Source organism: Microtus oregoni, unplaced genomic scaffold, assembly GCF_018167655.1.
Source record: "Microtus oregoni isolate MIOR12 unplaced genomic scaffold, Mior012 000018F_ref0000195, whole genome shotgun sequence".
In the NCBI taxonomy this organism is placed as follows: Eukaryota; Metazoa; Chordata; class Mammalia; order Rodentia; family Cricetidae; genus Microtus; species Microtus oregoni.
In genome coordinates, this window is record NW_024543077.1 from 8792514 (window position 1) to 8812683 (window position 20170).

The 20170-nt window shown below is 39.3% G+C and overlaps 1 protein-coding gene across 1 annotated transcript in view; it reads right to left on the reverse strand.

The window, feature by feature from the left end:
* Nucleotides 1-20170, reverse strand: part of LOC121458956 (semaphorin-3C-like) — a 150925-nt gene that overhangs the window by 76103 nt on the left and 54652 nt on the right. The gene's annotated exons all lie outside the window — the stretch shown is intronic.

A 20170-nucleotide genomic window follows, 5' to 3' on the forward strand; every position in this document is an offset into this window, starting at 1 on the left:
ACACCTATGAGCTCTCAACAATATAGTTGCCTGAAAAGGAATGGAATGGCATAATGACAAAACTGATTGACCAATATAAACCAAGGAATCTACACAAAGTCCTGCCGATAAATGAAGAGCTACTGGTAGGCAATGGCTGCCAAGAAAGGAAAGACCAATCTCCCCTACAAGCAAGCTCCAATATAGGTTGTCCAATGCGAAGTAGTCATCCTTGGACATATGCATACAGACGACATTAAATTGACTCAATAAGTTATGTGTATGTGTGTGTGTATGTATGCGTGCATATGCATATGTGTGTTTGTGCATATGTGTGTATATATATTTATATTATAAATAATAATTAAAACGATGAGACTGTGAATTTGAAAGGGGAAGACATGAAAAAAGTTGGAGAGAGAGAAGGGAGAAAAAGAAGTTATGTAGATGAAATATTCATATATGAAGTTCTTAGAAAATTAGATTTAAAGAATTAATTTAAAAATGTTTGCTGACATATATATTTATTTATTGCTCTATGCTAAAACAAAAGAGCAAGTTAAAGTTTGTGCTGAGTTTATATGATTCAAAAATTATTTGCATTTGCAGGAATCTCAGATTTCTCAGTGAAAGTCATCAGCCAGTACAGTAAGTAGGAGAGAAATTAATGGCATGGAGGTGTTTTACTTTTTATCCATGTTTTATTCTCAGAGTCAGTAATTCACCATTTTAGGATCATCTCTAAAGAACTCTAAATAATTGATACATTTCCTCACAGTGATTTCCACTACCTTAATATGCTTTGCTAAGTCACTTGAAAACAATTATTGTCTTATTTTTCCTTCAGGAGGCAACACCACTTGGATGACAGCATGCCTATGAATATATCAAAGGGAAAGCATGGATTCAGATATGTAAATCCCCAGAGTTGGAACCTCTCCGTGATCAGTGACTCAAGCTCATTAAGTTTCTTTTAAGTTGAGTATCTGCCTGCAAACTAAACTTTTAGAAGCAGGAAGACACACAACAATAAGCAAAGTCAACACTCACAGTGTAAGCAATTTTTTCTGTAGGTAAAAATCTGTACAAAACTTAAGACTTCTATACAGACGTTCCTAAATTCCATTGATCTTGGGACCATGACTTTAAACAGTGACAAGCTTTGAAAGTGGATGTTTTCTAAGGTTTCTGATTTCATGACATATTGATTCTAAATTTGGAGACAGAGAACCCAAGTCATGTTTCTGCAACAATTGTTAATGGCCACAGTTTCCTTACAGCAAAACAGAAACTTCAAAGATTCTTAGAGGGAGTCAAGAATCCCATCTGTGAGCGCCAGACACAACGTGAACACAAGGCACACACAGATTTACTCAGTTCGTTCAGTTCACCACCGTGGAATGTCTGCTATAATATAGCTGAACAGTTTTAGCCAATAGTACACAATGATAGCAGAGCAGCATATTTGTATCTAAAAATAAACAGACTAAGCATCCTGTGTCTCCAGTTGGTTTTTTCAGCAAATGAGTAAGAGTTTAGTTTTCATAGTGCGCGCACGCGAAAGTGTGTACGTAGAACATGCATTGTTTCATCATACATTTTCGTGTTCATCATCAAGAGAAGCCAACACAGGAGCAGAGACCATGGAGAAGAGCTGTCCCTGGCTCATGCTCCATGGCTTACTTAGCTACCTTCTTCTTCTTGTTTTACATTTTAAACAACTATAATTATACAACTTTCTCTTTTCTTCCCTCCTCTTATAGTTCCATTGAAATGTGCTTGGGAGAAGTTCAAAAAAGCCTACATTTCTTTGATTAAATATATTATAGATGTACGTGTATTTTATATATTATATATAATATGTGTATGTATATAATATACACATATATTGCAACGATAGCTTCTAATGAATGTTCCCATGGAAAACAAATGAATTAATAAATAGAGATATTTAAAATGAGTAAAACCATTAAAGTTCCAATTATTAAGTTAGTAATAGTAATACTAAATATAGATTAATATTTATAGAAAAAAAATTTAAACTACACAGTTGCAGGGATATCTCACAACCAAAAGATCTACAGGCTTTTAGAAACGTTGACTTTAGGTTTTCTTGCTTGCTGTTCCATCTCTTGTATTTAGAGTCCCTGTTACCTTCTCACCCCGCCTCTCACAGTTTGTATACAACCTGATGTAGATGGTTTCTCAAGTACCTCTCCATGTCTCCTTCCTTCCCTCCCACCTGCCCTCTCTCATTAGTTTCTTTCACCATTTGTTCCCCAACTTGCAATAAAATAAAAGCAAGCACATGGTCTTAGCTGGGAAATAAAAACACAAATGCAATTTCCAGTTCTCTGTTACCTGTTTCATAAGAAAACAATCAAAGTCATGAATTAGAGTCAGTGCCAGAGAGGGCAGTAACCACATCAAGTTAAAGGCTTTTCTGGTCAAAGGGTTATCTGTCTTTTCTGACCATAAAGCGTCTTTGAATTTAATTATCTGTATCCCATTGACAACTGACAGCTGTTAACCAGGAAGATTTACTTCACAGCTGCCACTTTGGGGATAGAAGCCTGGGGTATTTTGTTAAAACGCTACTTAAATTACTATGAGTGGTGATAATTGAGCTTTGGAGCTGTTGGGGAGAAAGGAGCGAGAGTTAAAAGCAATGAGAATCTTATTCATAAAAAGAACAACCCAAGACTCTGTCTTTTCCTTCTATGTAGAGTCCGCATGGGTGTCTGTGGTCCAGTGGCTTGGTCACACTTACAGGAAAGGAATGATCTAATGATTTGTCTGCAGTGGAGAGTAGAAGGCACTGTTTTTTAGCAGGAACTGCCTCTAAGCAAGGCAAAGGGACTTGCCTTGCATTAACTTCAAACACCAATAATGATAGCATCCTTTTTTGCAGTATAAGAGATACAGCATTGTTTCTCAGGTCTTGCCTGGGGATACAGTACGGAGCATTAGAAAACTCAGTGGCTCCACAAAGGGCAACATAGGTCTCCAAGTTCCTGGGGAAAATCTCCTGGGAAGGAGCATGAACAAGCACATATTTCTGCCCTGATAGCCACATGATAGTAGATGTTCATGATGGAAAAATACTGTCACGCCTTATGCCAAGGTTCTTTCAGGGAAATTCCCAGAATAATTTGCTAACCTAATATTTGCATGCTCAGAAAAACATGCCTACATAATAGAAGCCATGGAGAGCCTTGAGAATGAGAATATAATCATTTGAAAGGACAATAGGGTCTTCTGGCATGATAAGCTCCTCAGTCTGCAGGGTTAACGTCTCATCACAGCAAGGAGAAGATGCATCAGTATGGAGGGTATTATGTCTGTCAGTCTTACACTTTTCCTAAGTACATGATGACTCATTTTGTCCTGCAGTCTTAATAACTGAGTGTTGATGGGGCCTTACAAGTATTGTTGAGAATCTCTTCCACTAAAAATTTCATTCATATATTCAACGATCTTGGTAGAATCTGTGGGGATCCCTTTATGAATGATAACCGTGAGTCATGCTTCCGAATAAGGGAAATCATTTCCTCAGAATACTACACTGTCTTTGTCTCTTACAAAGGCCCTGATTAGGTAAAGAATTACTGCACTGAAATCAATTCCCGGGACTCTCAGTTCGAAGCGGATATAATGGTGACTCATTCATTACATTGAGAGCTCAGGCTGTGCTATCAGTTTGTTTACCCGGCATGCATTTATGGCCAGGTTAGCACTGTAGGTGAGATGCTTCACGCTAACAGATGATGCAGGGGACAAGATAAGCTCTAGGGGCAGTTTAAGATGCTCCTTTGCTCTGCTGTGGTATGGAGCTGGCCTGCAGAAACAGTCTTCGGAGAAGCCTCTACTGTGCCTTAGGCAGAAAGCACAGGGCAAATTTCAAAGCCTTCGTGCCTTTGACCTTAGAGACAGTGATTTTGACAGGATAGCATCCTCTCCTGGATGTCTTATCTTAGGAAGAGTTTTAAGTAGAGAGGGCTTCATGATTCATCTTCTTCTGGAGGCTCGGTGTTTTGAGACTGGGCTAGAAACTGAGTTTTACCTGTCTCTTTAGGAAAACCCAGGAGATAAGGAATTGAAAGGGCAATCCGGTAAAATTATAATTCTTAATTCCTAACGTAAACAGAGAACAGCGGGAAGGCTGTTAAAACCACATTTGCTCAAAGTTAACAGCCCCAAAGAGCAGCCATCTGTGAGATCCTCAGTAGATCAAGGATCAAACTTTAAACATTCAGCTCACTCTATTCCTACACAACGCTTTGGTATTCGGTCCCGGTATGATTCTAGATCCACTGCAGAACCATTAACATTCAGTGAATTTCACCGGTCATCACAAGCAAGGTCACAAAATCACTCATGAAATATTTGCAAACCAAGGATAGTTTTTAATCTGTGAGCAGACCAGATGTCCCCACTTTCCTAAAGACAGCGGCGCTCTTGGCGTCCTGGCATGTTCTTGCTGTGCACGAAGGTCTGTGCAGAATCTAAAGAAGTACTAGAAATGCCTCGGCGGGTTGGGTTTTCATTGCTGCTTTGGAAAAGGCAGAGACCAGACTGCAGGCAATGGCACCCAAATCTGTCACAGTTTCGTGCCGTGGTTCTCCTCACCCTACGCCAGCCCCAGAGGCCTGATGCAGACAGCATGATAGGTATGTTTCGTGTGAAGATAAATGGGTCTATCATCTACGTCTCTTGATGGATGAGTAATTTAGAGTGGGGACACTAAAATGGCACATGGATAAAGAGAGGACAAAGGGACACAGCTCCATTCAGTGAGCCCAGCCAGGAAAAGGCAACTGTGACGCAAAATGGATTTCCCAGGCATTGCATAAGGGAGGAGATTAACAAGCATAAGGAGCCTTTATGAAAAATGAGTCTCACTCCAGTTTGCTGCAGACAGATCCAGTCTGGGCCTGCGTGCCTAGTGTAATTACCAATAATGCCCCTTTGATTCTCGAAACACTTATATCTAAATGGCCAGTTCAATGTCCGCTGTGCTTCCAAACTCCTGCTTCATAACTGTCTCGAATGGCATTCTATTACATCTGGAATCGAGTCCAAGGTTTTAAGCTGGTCTCCAAACTTGCTGCGAGCTGGCTAGATTACCTCCCTGAAAGTCTGAGTCATCACTACCTGTGTGTTTTCTTTGTGTTCCTTTTCTGCTGGCCATTCCTGTCTGCCATCCCCCATTTTCAAACTTGCTTTGCTCCTTTGTTTTTCAAAGCCATGAGACACATTATTCTTCTTAATCACAAGATTCTTCCTGCAATTTTCTAACTAAATGCAGAACTCAAGTAAGAATTTGAAGATAATGTAAGTAGGGCAGAGTGAGTAAAGCTGACTTGACAAAAAGAAACCCTGTCTCTGGGAAGAAAAAAAAAGCTGACTTGAGCTATCAGATCAGGGCTGGTCTTGAGTTACTGATTATTTTCTTATTTTTCTTTTTGGCTTTTCTATCTTGCAGTACATTTGCAAAGTTTCGGAACTCCATGTTTGGAAGTTAGAAGATGAGACTACACACCACCAACTGTTAAAATATACTTCGTCTTAGGAATGTAAGATTCTGAATATGAGACAAAAGTCTTTGTCCATTCGCATACCTGTTTCTGCTAATCAATTTCAGGTATTTTAACGTCTGTAATCTACTACTTTGGTCATGAATCATTAAAATGAAAAAATATCATCAAGTTTTTTTTTAAATGAAGGTTTTTATTAAGGAAGTTGTGAAGAGGCAAAGTATGTCTTTGAAGGAACAAGGGAGTGTCAAATGTGCAGTCAGCTGCTGGGACTGAATTCCTAAGTCCTGTCTTGTAGGTGCAGGGCTTCCACAGATAGCATCCCTACTCTACCCTCATGCCTGCAAAGCAATGTCTGGAAAATTCAAGAGAAAATTACATCATTTAGCAGGATAGTTGAGATTGCCAGCTTCCCCCAATTTAGAATCATGTAGGAGGCAGGCCTCTCGGAATAGGTTAGGCTATGGGCATGCCCATGTGGGTTTATCTAGATTAGGTTATTGAGCTAACTGTGCTAATTTGCACTGAATATGACAGTGCCATACTAAGGGCTGTGTTTCCCCACTGAATTAAGTGGAGAATGGAAGTTCAGCACAAGCAGCCATCATTCTGCCTCCCAGTGGTGGGGGAATTGTGACCGGAAGCCGCCTGCTTCTGCTGACATGCTTTTCCCAGAGCCATCACATAGCTCCATTTAAACCATAAGTCAAACTATTCCTTTCTCCTTCAATTTATTCTTTTGCATTAAAAGTAATACAGGTAGCTAAGTTGTTTAGTAACCAGTTCTTATGTTTCCTACAGCAATAAAATAACTGTGTAAACTATTCATTCTACATTGATTGCAAACATCACTTAGTACAAATATTTGTTGATATCACTATGGACTATCTGGGAGTCTAGAGTACATTTTATTTTTCTATGAGTCTCAAAGGAATGAAAAATACTTCTAAAACCTTCACACACACACATACACGTATACAGTATATATACAAACACATATATCATCAAAACTGTGTTCTTTCTTCAAAATCAATGAGGCTCCACCAAAGAAAGAGACTTTATTTTCTGATTTAGGAGGGTCTTCTATCAATCTATTGCTTTCATTGGTTAATTAATAAAGGAAACTGCTTGGCCTGATAGGTCAGAACATAGGTATGTGGGGAAGGCAGAACAGAATGCTGGGAGAAAGAAAGCAGGGTCAGGCAGACGCCATGCTTCTCCTACTCAAGATGGAGGGTGGTTAGACTCATGCGTAAGCCACAGTCAAGTGGGAAAACACATTAATAGAAATGGGTTAAGCAAGATGTGAGAGTTAGCCAGTAAGAAGCTAGAGCTAATGGGCCAGGCAGTGTTTAAATGATTACAGTTTCCGTGTAATTATTTTGGGTAAAGCAAGCTGGTGGCCGGGAGTCCGGTGGCAAGAAGTGGTCGGCTGCCGGCTGCTCCTTTTACAATTTTCCTCCCCAAACAATATTGTGTTTCTCTGTGTGCCTCAATTCAATAAAGATTCTTAACTTCAGATTTTTTTTATAAACTCACTGAGGAGATTTGAATGATAGTAGGTGGGGATTTTAGGTTCCTCACTGGGGAGACAACAGTCAGGTTTACTTATGAAGAAGATTCAGTTTTCAACATGCCTTCAGAGACCCAGAACTAGCAGGACGTCACGTCTGGATAAGAGACTCAAATCGGAACCTATTCCTAAGCTGTGGGAGGAGGGCACAGATATACCGAGGCCAATATTCACCATGCTTCTTAGCCAGAAGACACCTGCTTCTGCATACCTATTTGAGAGATAAGCACAGAAACGAACGTGTGAATGGCTAAGCATACCCCCAACACCTGCTTCCTAGACATCTCTGGGAAAAGGTGCAGCAGCACAAGCTACTCAGTCACAGTGGCCCCAAGGCGGTCAGCAAAGCAGAAGCAGGATGTCAAAGACAAAGAGAAGGCTATACAAACCCAATTAGAAATTGTTTTAAAAGTAGACCACTATTAAATGTAATTGGCTTTTATTATACTTGCTTATATACAGTCATTCTCTTCCTTTTTGTGTAAAGAATGATTACTAAAATCTCAGACACAGATATCGGGGTTCCACTCAAAGACCAGAAACACAAAGCAGCCAGCCACTGGCTCTTACCTTATCTCGGTCCAAAAATCGTCAACACGCCTCCCGGAAACCTCAGAAAAAAACTAAGATTGAGATCTGTTTCCTCCCATTTTACAATCCTCTCTTGTTCTGGGATTAGGGGCATGCAGCTCTACCGCCTGGTTTCTATAGAAAGCTAGTGGGTCTACTGGGATTAAAGGTGTGTATCATTGTGCCCAGTCTGTAAGGCTGGCCAGTGTAGCTGTTTTACTTTTCTGAACTTCAGGCAAGCTTTATTGATTAAAATACAAATGAAACACCAGTAAATTTTTGAGACAGGATTTCTCTGTGTAGCTTTGGAGCCTTCCTGGAACTCTCTCTGTAGACCAGGCTGACCTTGAACTCACAGAGGTCTGCCTGCCTCTCTGCCTCTGACTGCTGGGTAGGATTGAAAGCAGGTGTCACCACTGCCCAGTCAATCTTAAAGATTTGTAACTCATTTCACCATGCTGCTATTTTTAAAAGGAATTAATTAACTACTACTAAGTTCATGAAGAAAATAGTGTCAAATATGAATAGTCTAAGTTTTTGAGTGGTAGATTAACTTAATGAGAAGGGTAAATAGTTTAAGCAGTGTGTGTGTGTGTGTGTGTGTGTGTGTGTGTGTGTGTGTTGGGCATGGATGAGGACTGGACCTAGGTTTACTGGTGAACAAATACCTAGAAATGAAACAAGACTAACCCCACCTATGTTCCACTGCAATACCTGTAAAGATTCTTTTGTTTATTTGTTTGTTTGTTTTCAAGACAAGTTTTCTCTAAGTGTTTCTGGCTGTCCTGGAACTCCCTCTGTGGCTCAGGATGGCCTTGACCTCACAGTGATAGGCCTGCCTCTGCATCCCTGAGTGCTGGGATTAAAAGCATACTTCACTACAACCAGGCCTGCAAAGATTCTTAGAACAACATTTATCATTTGTCTATTACAAATTTTTAGATATTTGCCATTTTTCATAACTTATGTTGGACCTCCTCGGACACTTAGTAACTTCTGCATGGGAACTTTTAGGAGGAAGACTCCACAGAAACAAAATTAAGAGATCTCACATATGGTGAAGTCTACCCAGTTTACTTTAATCGCAGTCTTTCCCAGGTCTCTGCACAAAGTCTGTATTTGTACATAATTCATTTCTTTCAACAGACTGATCATATCTGAGTCACTAAAAAAAAAGTCTTGGTATCTGCAAAAAGGACAGTCTAGGAGTGATTCACAGACACTGTGAACGAGATGACTCAGGAATACTGGAGACCAAAAGAACAAAGACTAAGACTTCACGATTAGACAGAAAGAAATTCTTGACTTTTCTTCATTCAACAGATACTGCTGCATCATTCTCAAGACTATGGCTCATGGCTTCAAATGCATACCATGGAATAAAAGACAAAGAGGGTAAGGTCAAGAGGAGCTACCTTTTATTAGGGCCCAGGAAGTGTCGAGCAAACCATGACCTGAAGACAAATATGAGTAATAAAGTGAAAAGGATTTCCTAGAGAGCACACGGAGCTTGGGTGGAAACCTGGACTGCATGAGGAAGAATCAAGGATGTTGTTCAGGCGTGCTTGGCATTGGCAAAGACCACTTTGGTTGGATGATCTAGTCAGAAGAATGGGTCTATCAATATGCAAAAGAAAATCTAACAAGTTTCTTGACTGTCCAAAACAGCCTGTAAAGATTCAAACTCTTAAATGTCAAACCCAGGTTGCTGGATTGTTCCCAAGTCACTTACGATAACAACAACAACAACAACAACAAATGCAAGAAAGTGTAGGACAATCATGTATGAGGTTTTAGAAAGGCAGTTTTAACTAATAAAAAGGTTGTACTTATAAGAGTATAGAGAAGAATAAGAGTATGTGTATGCCAAGATTATTGCATATCTATAGGTAAATAAATACGCATAGGAAAAACTGGAAATTTTTGACCTATTAATAACTTTCTTAATGATTTTTCAACTGCAAAAGAGAGGTAACCTAGAGGTCTTCTGGTGCTCTGTTGCAACTACTCTAGGATTAAGGCTCAGGATATGCGAGCTTTCTCTACAAACCACTGTGGTATATATATAATATCAAGTACTCTCTGCTTGTGTGGCACCTAACAAACCATTGAAGGACATGAAGAAGGCAATGTAGATTACTAACTGGAAATCTGCTACATGCTGCCAAAAATTCCTCTAATTCCTTCAGAATGATGGAGGACCACCCAGTTTTTAGTAAGTTAGATTACCCGGGACTCAACAACCCAGCTCCCCCGACCACTGTAAATTCTTGAACTACTGTTTTATTTGATGACTTTTAAAGACCACTTTCAACTTGAGTACCGGAAAAATATAATAAACTGCATATTGCCCCATCTCAAACTTAAAGGGCCAGACATTATGAACAAAGATATGTGGAGATGTTTCTCTAAAGTGATAGCTATTTTATCTAAATATTATTTCATTCAGTGTGACTCACTGTTTAACCAAATTATTGTACTTGGCTTTAAAACAAGACCCAAGTTTGGAAAGCTGCAGAGAACAAGTTCATTTTGTTTGAAATACATTGGTCAGTCTGCAACGCAGAGCCACATTCTCCTGCTGTCTTCTGTTTGTGTCTCCGACACAGTTTTATACATAAGATCTGTGACCACAGCAGTGTTCGTGGCTCGTCCTTGGGAGGATGCTTCATAGTCATGAGACTGTCGTTTGATTCCTTTCAAGAGAATAACAGAGAATCCACGTATGTTTCCTGTGATTTAAAGCCTCGCCATCACATATGTTCCCCCGATACAGCAGTTCTTTAACTTTTCCCTTCCTTCATGCTACACTGGGAAACCATTTGATTCTTCCTGTCATGGGTTGGCATTTGAGATGGTATCACTCAGTGTCCCACAAGAGGACACTGGTATTGCACTTCTTTGTTTTTGTTCGGGAAACATAATATTTACCAGTTTTGCATGTACGACAAGGAGAAAAGTTGAAAACGGGACTCAAAGTTTATTTTACAAAATGCTGCCTCCTTCACGATATAAACATTAGCCATGACTGTCTTTGTAATTTTCAACATACAAGTGGAAGGAAAACACACTCAGAAGTGGTAGAAATAAAGCAAGCACAAAAGAGGATACGACAAACACCAGAAAATTGAAGTTTAATCTGATTATTAATGAAGTAGTCTCATACTTTCAACATGCGATGTTTTATTCTGTTTACTTAACAGCCATTTTTATCCATGAATCCCAAAAGGCAAAATGTACTTTATTAATCAAAATAATGGGCTTAAATAGTTGAGATAAGGTGAGGCACTTTTGTACTGAACCCTTTAGGTGATTTAATGGGATTAATTCAAGCAAGCCAACTTCTTGTACAACCAGAAGAATAGGCAGACAGGTTTCCAGTAAGGAACTTGCTTCTGATTTAGTGTTATCAGAGACAAAGACTTGGTAGATCCTCCATTTAAAATATACTGCAAGATTGTTACTTCGGAAAAAAAAATAATGTGAACATAATAAAGACTGTCTTTAAAAAAAAACCATCATGGAAAACTAAGCTTTAGACATTCAAGTTGAAAATCAACTTATTAAAAAACATACAGATGCATGGATTTTGTTTCTAATATAATACATTTTCCTGGAACTAAGTCTGGCCCTTGAAGATCTATCTGCAGATCTTGGCTCCGAATTTGGTGAGTTCTGTGGCTTTAGGCTACTTATTTAAACTGTAGGTGCTTTAGCATCCCTTCCTGAAAGATGGAAGACAATATTTGTCTTCCAAAGCCATGGAGCTAATTGAGTGAGTGAATCAATGTGATGGATCGCAGCCATGTGGTTGTGGGTCATAGCTGGGGGTCTTCGCATCAAGATGGGGGTTTCTGCTTTGAATAAGATGTTTCTGCACGTTTGGGCTTTCAAGCATTTATCTAGAGTTGCTTAAGTGTTCACTGTGCTAAAGAAAAACTGGCATAATAATGCCTTATTTTTTTTATTAAGGTACAGTCTATTGATACAAATAATTATAACATCTCAAAAGTTTGAAAAAATAGTTCTTAATTCCAACATAAAAGTAAATATGAAAAATAAAAACAATTTTCCTTGATTTTACCCAATTTTCCCCCAGTTGATCTACCATTCATATGACCAAATTTGTATCCGCAATCTACTTACACAAAATAAGTATATTCTCTAAAAACGTGTGACAAACAGTGCCTTGTCTAACCTCCACAGTAATCCTATTAACTTGGTCTTAGTACGTGCAAGGAATCTGTGAAAATATTCCCTTTTTTTGGTGGAAGGTAATAACATGCTAGGCCAACGGCCTTGGCCTTCTTTACTGAGTGCAATTTTTGTTTCCCATATTTCAATACACATGAGATATGCAAATTACTTATAAAAATAAAATAAAATTTCTTAGGGATGAAATTGCTTTTTTCACAAGGAGTTACTGGAGTTTCTTCAGAGCTGTTTGTTGACCTTATCAGCCTAGCTTGACTATCAAAGCAACTCCCAAGTCAGCTTAGGTCCTCCCAAGATTATTTTCGATATGGGATTCCGAACTCAAGTCTATCTACTGGAGGATACCTCCTGGATCTCTCATATAAAGGGAATACTCTGATATTCTCTCTATCACTGTTATATTCAACTCTCTTCAGTTGTTTCTGAACTTAGACTCACATTCATTTTACGTAAGCAGTCTGAGGTAGACTTAGTGTCAGTATGTGACTAGCAGAAAGGTCATTGGAGGTATATACATCTGTGAGATGCGGAAACAGTGCTGCGTATTTGGAACCAAGATCCATTAAGATACTGCTTTCCTTCCTAAAAGTTGTGAAGATCAGAAATAATTTGGAGTTGCCAGCTTTCCTCATTGCCTAAGGCTGGCAAGAGTCTCAGCAATGCGCATGCGCAAGATAGAAATTAGCCGGGGTCAGAAGCCTTGTGAACAGCTTAGACTTCTGCATGACAAGCTCTTTTCCCAGGGTTGTTCATAAGACCTAGGAAAGTGACCGAAAACTTCATGATGTAAACAATGATTTGAGCTTCAGAACTGTTTTCCTGAAGAACATCCAGTGTCTATATTTTATTTTTAAAAAAATAATTTATTTTATTTTATGTGCATGGGTGTTTTTGCCTCCACGTCTGTGTGAGGGTACTGGATCCTCTGGAACTGGAGTTCCCGACAGATGTAAGCGATCATGTGGCTGCTGGGAGCTGAATTTTGATCCTCTGAAAGGGCAGTCAGTGACCTTAACCTCTGAACCATCTCTCCAGCCCCTATGTTTTAAAATCTTAAGGCTCTTACTCTTTTTGCAAAGCTTACCTGACAAATTTTCCTGTAAATATTACCAATAACATTAGCGGACAAAATTCTTCCCTATATTGCTTTGGAAAACTCTACATGAAACATCATTTCTACTTATACTCTTCTAAGGTTAGAATAGTATATTGTGCCCCCACAATGAAGGTGCACTCCCTTGTGTAACTAGTGTCTCTTGCTGGGTGTATAATTTTTGTGGCCCTGTGCTCCACAGAGGACTGTCATTTTACAAGAGATGCTTTAACTTATTTGTCAGTGTAGTCTGGGTCTGTTGAATATTCTTGTTGTAGAAAGTAGACCAAGAAGTCTGACTTTGTCGGAATCTGAAAGTTCTCCCCGGAAACTGAGAACACTCTTTCACACTGGAGTTGATAAGTTCACTCATAAACCCACTTCAACACCCTTCCCTCATCATGTTTCAAGGCAACACATGCGCCTTAATGCAAGAGCTATTACTGCCTTATAATCCAGTTTTTGAATGTCATTTGAAACATCATTTTGCAGCTAAGCTTCCAAATTTATCCTTGAGTTTGTCTGCCTAATTCTACCTCGAGTGGATAATTGCTCAGTATTCTACACTAATCTTCTTTACCGTTCTTCAGGAAAATAAATGCAAGTTTATTTATTTGACCTTCCTTGTATACCACTTATAATTAGATTTTTTCCACTTAGAGTTTCACACCACAGAAGTCTTATCTCCAACTTATTGTAACTGCAGAAATTAATTAAATTTGATGCTTTTGCTGAGTAGAGACATAAAAATTATCTTTGCTCAAAAATATTTCCTTCATTTTAAAGGCTTGGTATTTCATTTGTAAATCAGTAGACTTATGGTATTTGATCACAAGCTATCTCTCATGAATAATATAATATATTATTGCAATGGTGGGTGCTATTAAATACAGCAGAAATTACTGCAACATTGTGAGAAGGACACTCAAGTCAAGGAAGATGCACAGGTGTGAGGACACAGGTGAAACCTAAGTTGGTTAAAATACAGATTAGAATGATGCAGACTAAAATGTGAACATTTATATGACAAACTATCTAAAGAGGGATTCGGAAGATCATTTCTGTGGCCTTGAGACAGATGAAAACCTTGCATATAGAGAAAACCCAAGACAGAGGTGAACCTTGTCCACTCTTCATGTGACTTGCTCTCCCCCTCCTCTGAAGCCTTAACTGCTTCTGCTTACCACTCTGTGTAGACCTGCCAGAGCAGCGCAGAAAGCACAGTGGACAGAGATGATGGCAGAAGAGGCGTTTCTTCTTCACTCAGCCACTGATAGGCTCAGACACATTGTTCTGGCGGTAGATGAGCTCTTTCATCAGAGCGCCTGGTTGCGAGGCTGCAGGAAGCTCCCATGGAGTCAAGACTGTACCTACTGTGCACTGGTTCTCCATAGCACCGTTCTACAGGACAGCTTCATCCCTGGCCTTGTTCTGTTACTGGCTGGAAATTCTTTATATTCTCCTTTTGCACAGTAACTGGTTCCACTTTCTATTCACACATATATTTGGGGGAGAGTGGGTGTGGACTAGAGAGAAAACTTGTTTCTGATAGCCAGTCTGTAGCAAATACTGTTGTATTACCTATAATAACAACTCGTGTACTTTGAAGAAATGATTTTGCTCTAATTCAAATGGTCTGATAAAAATTGGAAACCTACAAAGATAATCTTGAATAAACATGTTTGTGCTGTTAGAGACTTTTTTGATAAAAATGAAACAGCCCAACAAACTGCTCTGAGCTAAAACAACAAAAAGCCTTTCAAGAGTTTCCATCTGTCTGTCTTTGACTGAAGTGACCAAGGTGACCTCATATGAACTTGAGCAAAAAGGTAGATTATGGGCGCACATAAAGAGAGAACCTCCATCCATGCCCACGACTGTGCTTGAGAGAGCAGTCATTCCCCACATTCATGGGATGATGTACAAGACTGGGATAAGATCTTCCTCGAGAAAACCCAAGACCGTACTGAGCTGGGAATGGAACTCTACGATGTCAGCTCCTGCGTTACTCCAAAGTTCCTGGCTATGACAGGAGCACCGATGGGCGAAAGGGTCACCTAATGTTTGGATATACGGGTCCTGATATCTGGTACTTCAAACACTAGTCTGTATTATAGTGGTGTGAAAGCCAGGAAGAGTCAGTAGAAACTGTGCTTTGTCTTCTGAATTCTGATGTTTTCCTGGGCTGCAGAAAGGTGGCACAGTAGTGCATTTCCTGGTCGGTCACGTGATCGTGACCAACCCTGCATTTCGTTGTAAAGATTCGCACCATATGACTTTCTTAATTGCAGTGTGAGTGTTCGGAGAAAATTTAGCCGGGCTAGACTAAGACCTATATATGATGATCATCAGGCTGTACTTTCAACACATTGTGATTAAGTATAGACTCAGCTTCCAGAGAGCTTTGTTGTATATACTCATTTCTTAAGTACACTAGCTTTGCTATTGTAAAGTCCAGTCAGTTGGATGCTTATCAGCTGAGTAATAGGTGGCATTCATTGCAGGGCTGGTTGGCCATTTATTTTTCACTGCTATGGATTAAAGAAAATTGCCCAACAATTAAAACCAGCTAGATAATGACAGATACATAGCATGCTCTTTGTGTTAAATAATCTACTTGGAAGATCAAGACAAGCATGGTGCATATTTTAATATCAATTCCTATTTCCATATTTTATTATTGTAGTACTTTGAAATTTTTGGAATGTCAGGGTCACATATAGTCTTTGAATGTGGATAAATATGAGACAATACCAGATATTCTATAGCTATTTTGAATGCCTTCCGGATATTCTTGCTTTCTCATTGTCTGTTATGTCTGCTGCAGGGGCATGCAATTCTGGGAATTCCCATGTAACTTCTATTTCTTTGCACTGGATTTATAATAAATATACCATGTAATTAACACATTTATTAATATTATATTTCTATTTTCCTGTTTCTGAATCACCTCATTTAAACCTTACATTACCATGTAAGTAGGACGATAAACATCATCATTAATAGAAGGAAGCAAATGCAACCTTTTGAAGTGTGTGGTGGCACAGAGTTAGCAGCAATTTCTTCTCAACAGCTAGCATAACTAGGAGTTGACTTTTCTTGGTAAACTTCAACTGGTTAGTCTCAAATAAGGGTTCCTTTCATCCTGATACCAGTTAAGAAGGCTGGAGCACAGAAGTTTCAATAATGAATCCACATTCAGAGAGAGGCAAGCCTGACTCCTAAGAAACCCACCTCCCCTATCCTCGTTTTTCACTATGAGGCCAAAAGACCCAAGCAGAGTCACAACAGGGCATACACAGGGGGAGTCCCACAGTCTATCTTCTAGGAGACACTCAGCTAAGCACTACTTTGCGCCAAGGCTACAGTGCTTTTTCTTGCTTGTGTTAAATTCCACTTCAACATAAAAGTCTTGAAAAACAAAACAAACCCCCAATCAATCATGTTAAATTTTAACTAGACTTGGCACATATTTAGCGGTCTCATTATCATGTATATATGTAAAAGATAAGATTTTTATTAATCTATCCCTTGCTTCTTAAAGATGGGATCATGTAGAGGAATATTTGGATTATACATAATCAGATAATACTGCCTTTATAGCCTTCCATTAGTTAGCATTAGTTGGTTCCCATCGAGTGTAGTTAATTAAATTTGAGTTGTTTTTTTAATTATTTTTATTATTTCTTAATAAGCTCATTTTTTATTATTTCTTAACAAGCTCACCATAAATATTCATGGAAAACTCACTGTTGTAATTTCACATTCACAATCCCAGAGAGAACCTAGACAACAATAATAACCCTAATTTAATCTACATGGGAAGTAGAAAAAGACAAGATCTCCTGAGTAAATTGAGAGCATTGGAACTATGGGAGATGGTTGAAGGGAAGGGGAGCAGAGAAAAATGTATAGCTCAATAAAATCAATTTAAAAAAGACAAAAAATTATATCAGTATTATAATGACTTGGAGAGATCACCAAATATTACACAAGGTTTTTCAAAGCTGCAATTTGAGACATTTGCTGGTTTTTATCCACTGTTTTCTATAAAGAGAAGGTGAAACATTTTTATTTCTGAGATAAGGAAATATACTCACACATGAACAAAAAGGACCAGGAAGATTAGTTAATCATCCACTAACAAAATGATGACCCTGGAGGAACGGGGATCAGTAAAGGCAGAGAGGTTGGCACTCACTGCCGACATGCGCAGAATTGGATAATGGTATCAGCCAAGCAACGGGTTTGCAAAGAGCAAACAACCCCAGAAGTGGGGAAATGCGGTCAAGAGAAGAATGTATGCTGAAAATAGTCTTTGTACTTCAGGCTTAGTGTTAAAGGGATTAATAAACAAAGGGGTATTATGAACGCCATTTTTTTTCTATAAAAATGTTACGACAACCTTCTCTTGCTATCTTCCTGGCACGTTCGTCCCCAGACAAATCTCTTGTGCACCTAACTGTGCTGCCGTCAAGAATTTGTATCTTAATGTTTATCTGACTCAGACCCCGTACGGTGGGAACAAGGAGCGATTCTGCCCCTTATCACCAGCTGTGACTGAACTCTAAAACGTTATCATTCTGAATGGTCACTCCGTTTGCTTCCCTTACGGTCTGGAATGACAATCACTGCCCGTGGGATTGAGCTTCTTGCAAAACTCAACCTCGTCTCCACCCTACCGTTCCTCCCTTTTCCTAGCTCTCACAGCATTCTAGGCACCACGTGCCACGGAGCAGTGGGAGGCACCGTGACCTCAGCGAGCCTCGCCTCACATATTTCACGCTAATCTATGTTAAGCCGACTATTTCTGTGCCTCCCCATCCACCTTTCCACCTGGTGCTCCTATAATGGGAAATATCGTTATTTCATTTTTGTCTCATTCTATATGTGTATTTCTCCCTTTAAGATCAAGTTCTTGTCGAAAACAGCAATTCTTTCAAAAAAGCCTATAATGTTTCAAGCCATGCAGGTGCTACATTTATGACATAGGAGATTAAAATTTTCAGGACAGTCTCATGGGTCAAGTGTTATTAATCCTTTGAGAAAAGAATTTCTGAAGGACTTTTCAGGTAAAAGAGAAGGAAAAAAAAACAAGGTTCTGGTTAGAGAAACAACAACAACAAAAACCAACCAACCAAACAAACAAAAAGCCTTCCTCCACAATTCAAGGTGGATATTGTATGGCTCATGGGTAATTTATCCAGGCTATCTTATAACGATTCATATAAAAAGATTTGCATCAGGCATTGCACCCCACCATGCAATGCTTTTTGGTCTTGGTACTGGAGACCGGATCCAGGGCTTTGTGGATGCTAGATCAGTGCTTTATCTCTAATCCACACCTTAAAATATTAAAGGACAATCACATTTACAGCATTGCCATACTGAAGAAAAATGTGTATTCCATATCTGTTATATAGGTGAGATGTACGTCTTGAAACAACCTTATGTGAGGAGGGCTTCCAGAAGAGTCTAATGCAGGTAGACATCGAGACCCTCTATCAACAAGAGAATCCCACGTTCCTCTATGAAGATCTCAGAGTATATGCTCTAAGCATATTTCCAGAGAATAGCGAGTTTCAAGTAGCCTGGAGAAACAGCGGTCTACACAGTGAACATAATAGGGCCATTCATTTGCAAAGCTTCCTGAAGGTTTGAATGATGAGAGCACACCAGACTACACAGGAAAAAAGAGAGGTATGTGAACATATATGTAGACATATTCCAAACTGAGACATCTCCTTGAATAATGTACAGGAAGACAGCGTATTTTTCTTGAAATGGCTTAATCCTGGGGTTTTAGGTGGCAGATTCATAGACCCACAAAATTTTGAGTGGAGGAAACCCCTATTTTTATATATGAGGAATGCATTAAATAATGATGGACATAATCCATCAGCACTTACAAACCGTTCATGTGCAAAGTGGGTCATATGAATCAAAAGCAAATAAAAGAAAGAGACTAAGAAGGTAGAGCTGCACCAGGCTGTATAACGAATGCTGAGGAGCTTCAGGGAGCACAGGGAAGGCCCTCAAAAGGGTCACCTCCTGAAGCCCAGGGCCATTACTTAGGGAAAAAGCATTTCAGCTCTGCCTGTCTACAGCTCTCCACAGTGCCAGCATGAGCAAAGTGTAGCTCTCTCTCTCTCTCTCTCTCTCTCTCTCTCTCTCTCTCTCTACTCCACTTCTATACTTCTATCTATCTTCAGAGTCTTATTCTGGAGAGGAAACAAGTCTTTCCACTCTATCTTTGGTAGACAGGTAAAATAGGATGATAATCTTAAGGAGGATGAAATTTGGGCCCCTCATAGTTGCTTCTTCACTCCCATACTAGACATGGAAAACGTTTTTAGTACTCAGATTTTCAAATTTGCCTTTTGACACTTTTCAGCATTTTAAAATTGCACCCCAAGTTCCTTCTTGATACTAGCATTCTTCACCCTTTGTTTTTGATCACAGCTTCCTTTCCCCCAGTTCCTCCCAGAACTTCCCTATCCACCCAACATCATATTCACTCTCTTCTAAAAGCCCACAGAAACAAAATGATAGCAAACAAGAAAAAGACAAATGGGACAAAAAATGCCAAAATGGAACAAAAAATTCACACACACACATACACACACGAGAGAGAGAGAGAGAGAGAGAGAGAGAGAGAGAGAGAGAGAGACAGACGGACGGAGCAAAATAAAAACTAATAGCATACCCTATACCATAGATCAATGCCTCAGTCAACCCTCATCTGAGAAGCTTAACCTCACAATAGACTAAAATTAGCAGAGAGACCCACAATTGAACTTCATGCAGAGAGTCAGAGCCTTTGGGAACCTCAGTCCTAAGTAGAATACACTCATCAACCGCACTCCCCACGACTGAGTCATCTGTGCAGAGGAGGAAGGAGAAACCGAAAGAATCTCAGGTAAGGAGTGACTCTAGGAAACAGTGTCTTTTAGTCATCATAATTTAATTTTTAGATGAATAGTAAAAAGGAAATGGATAAAAGCAAAGGGAAATTTTCATATGCTAAAAAGCATATTGACATTAACTGTGAAATTCGACATGATAATGGGTTATCATATTTTAGCATATACATTCAGGAATGTTTCCGTCTTAATGTATTGAGAGGTAGCAACCATTTCCTCCAATGTCTAACTTGGGTTATACCTGTCCTAGACTTTAGAGGTTTATTAGGAAAACACTTAA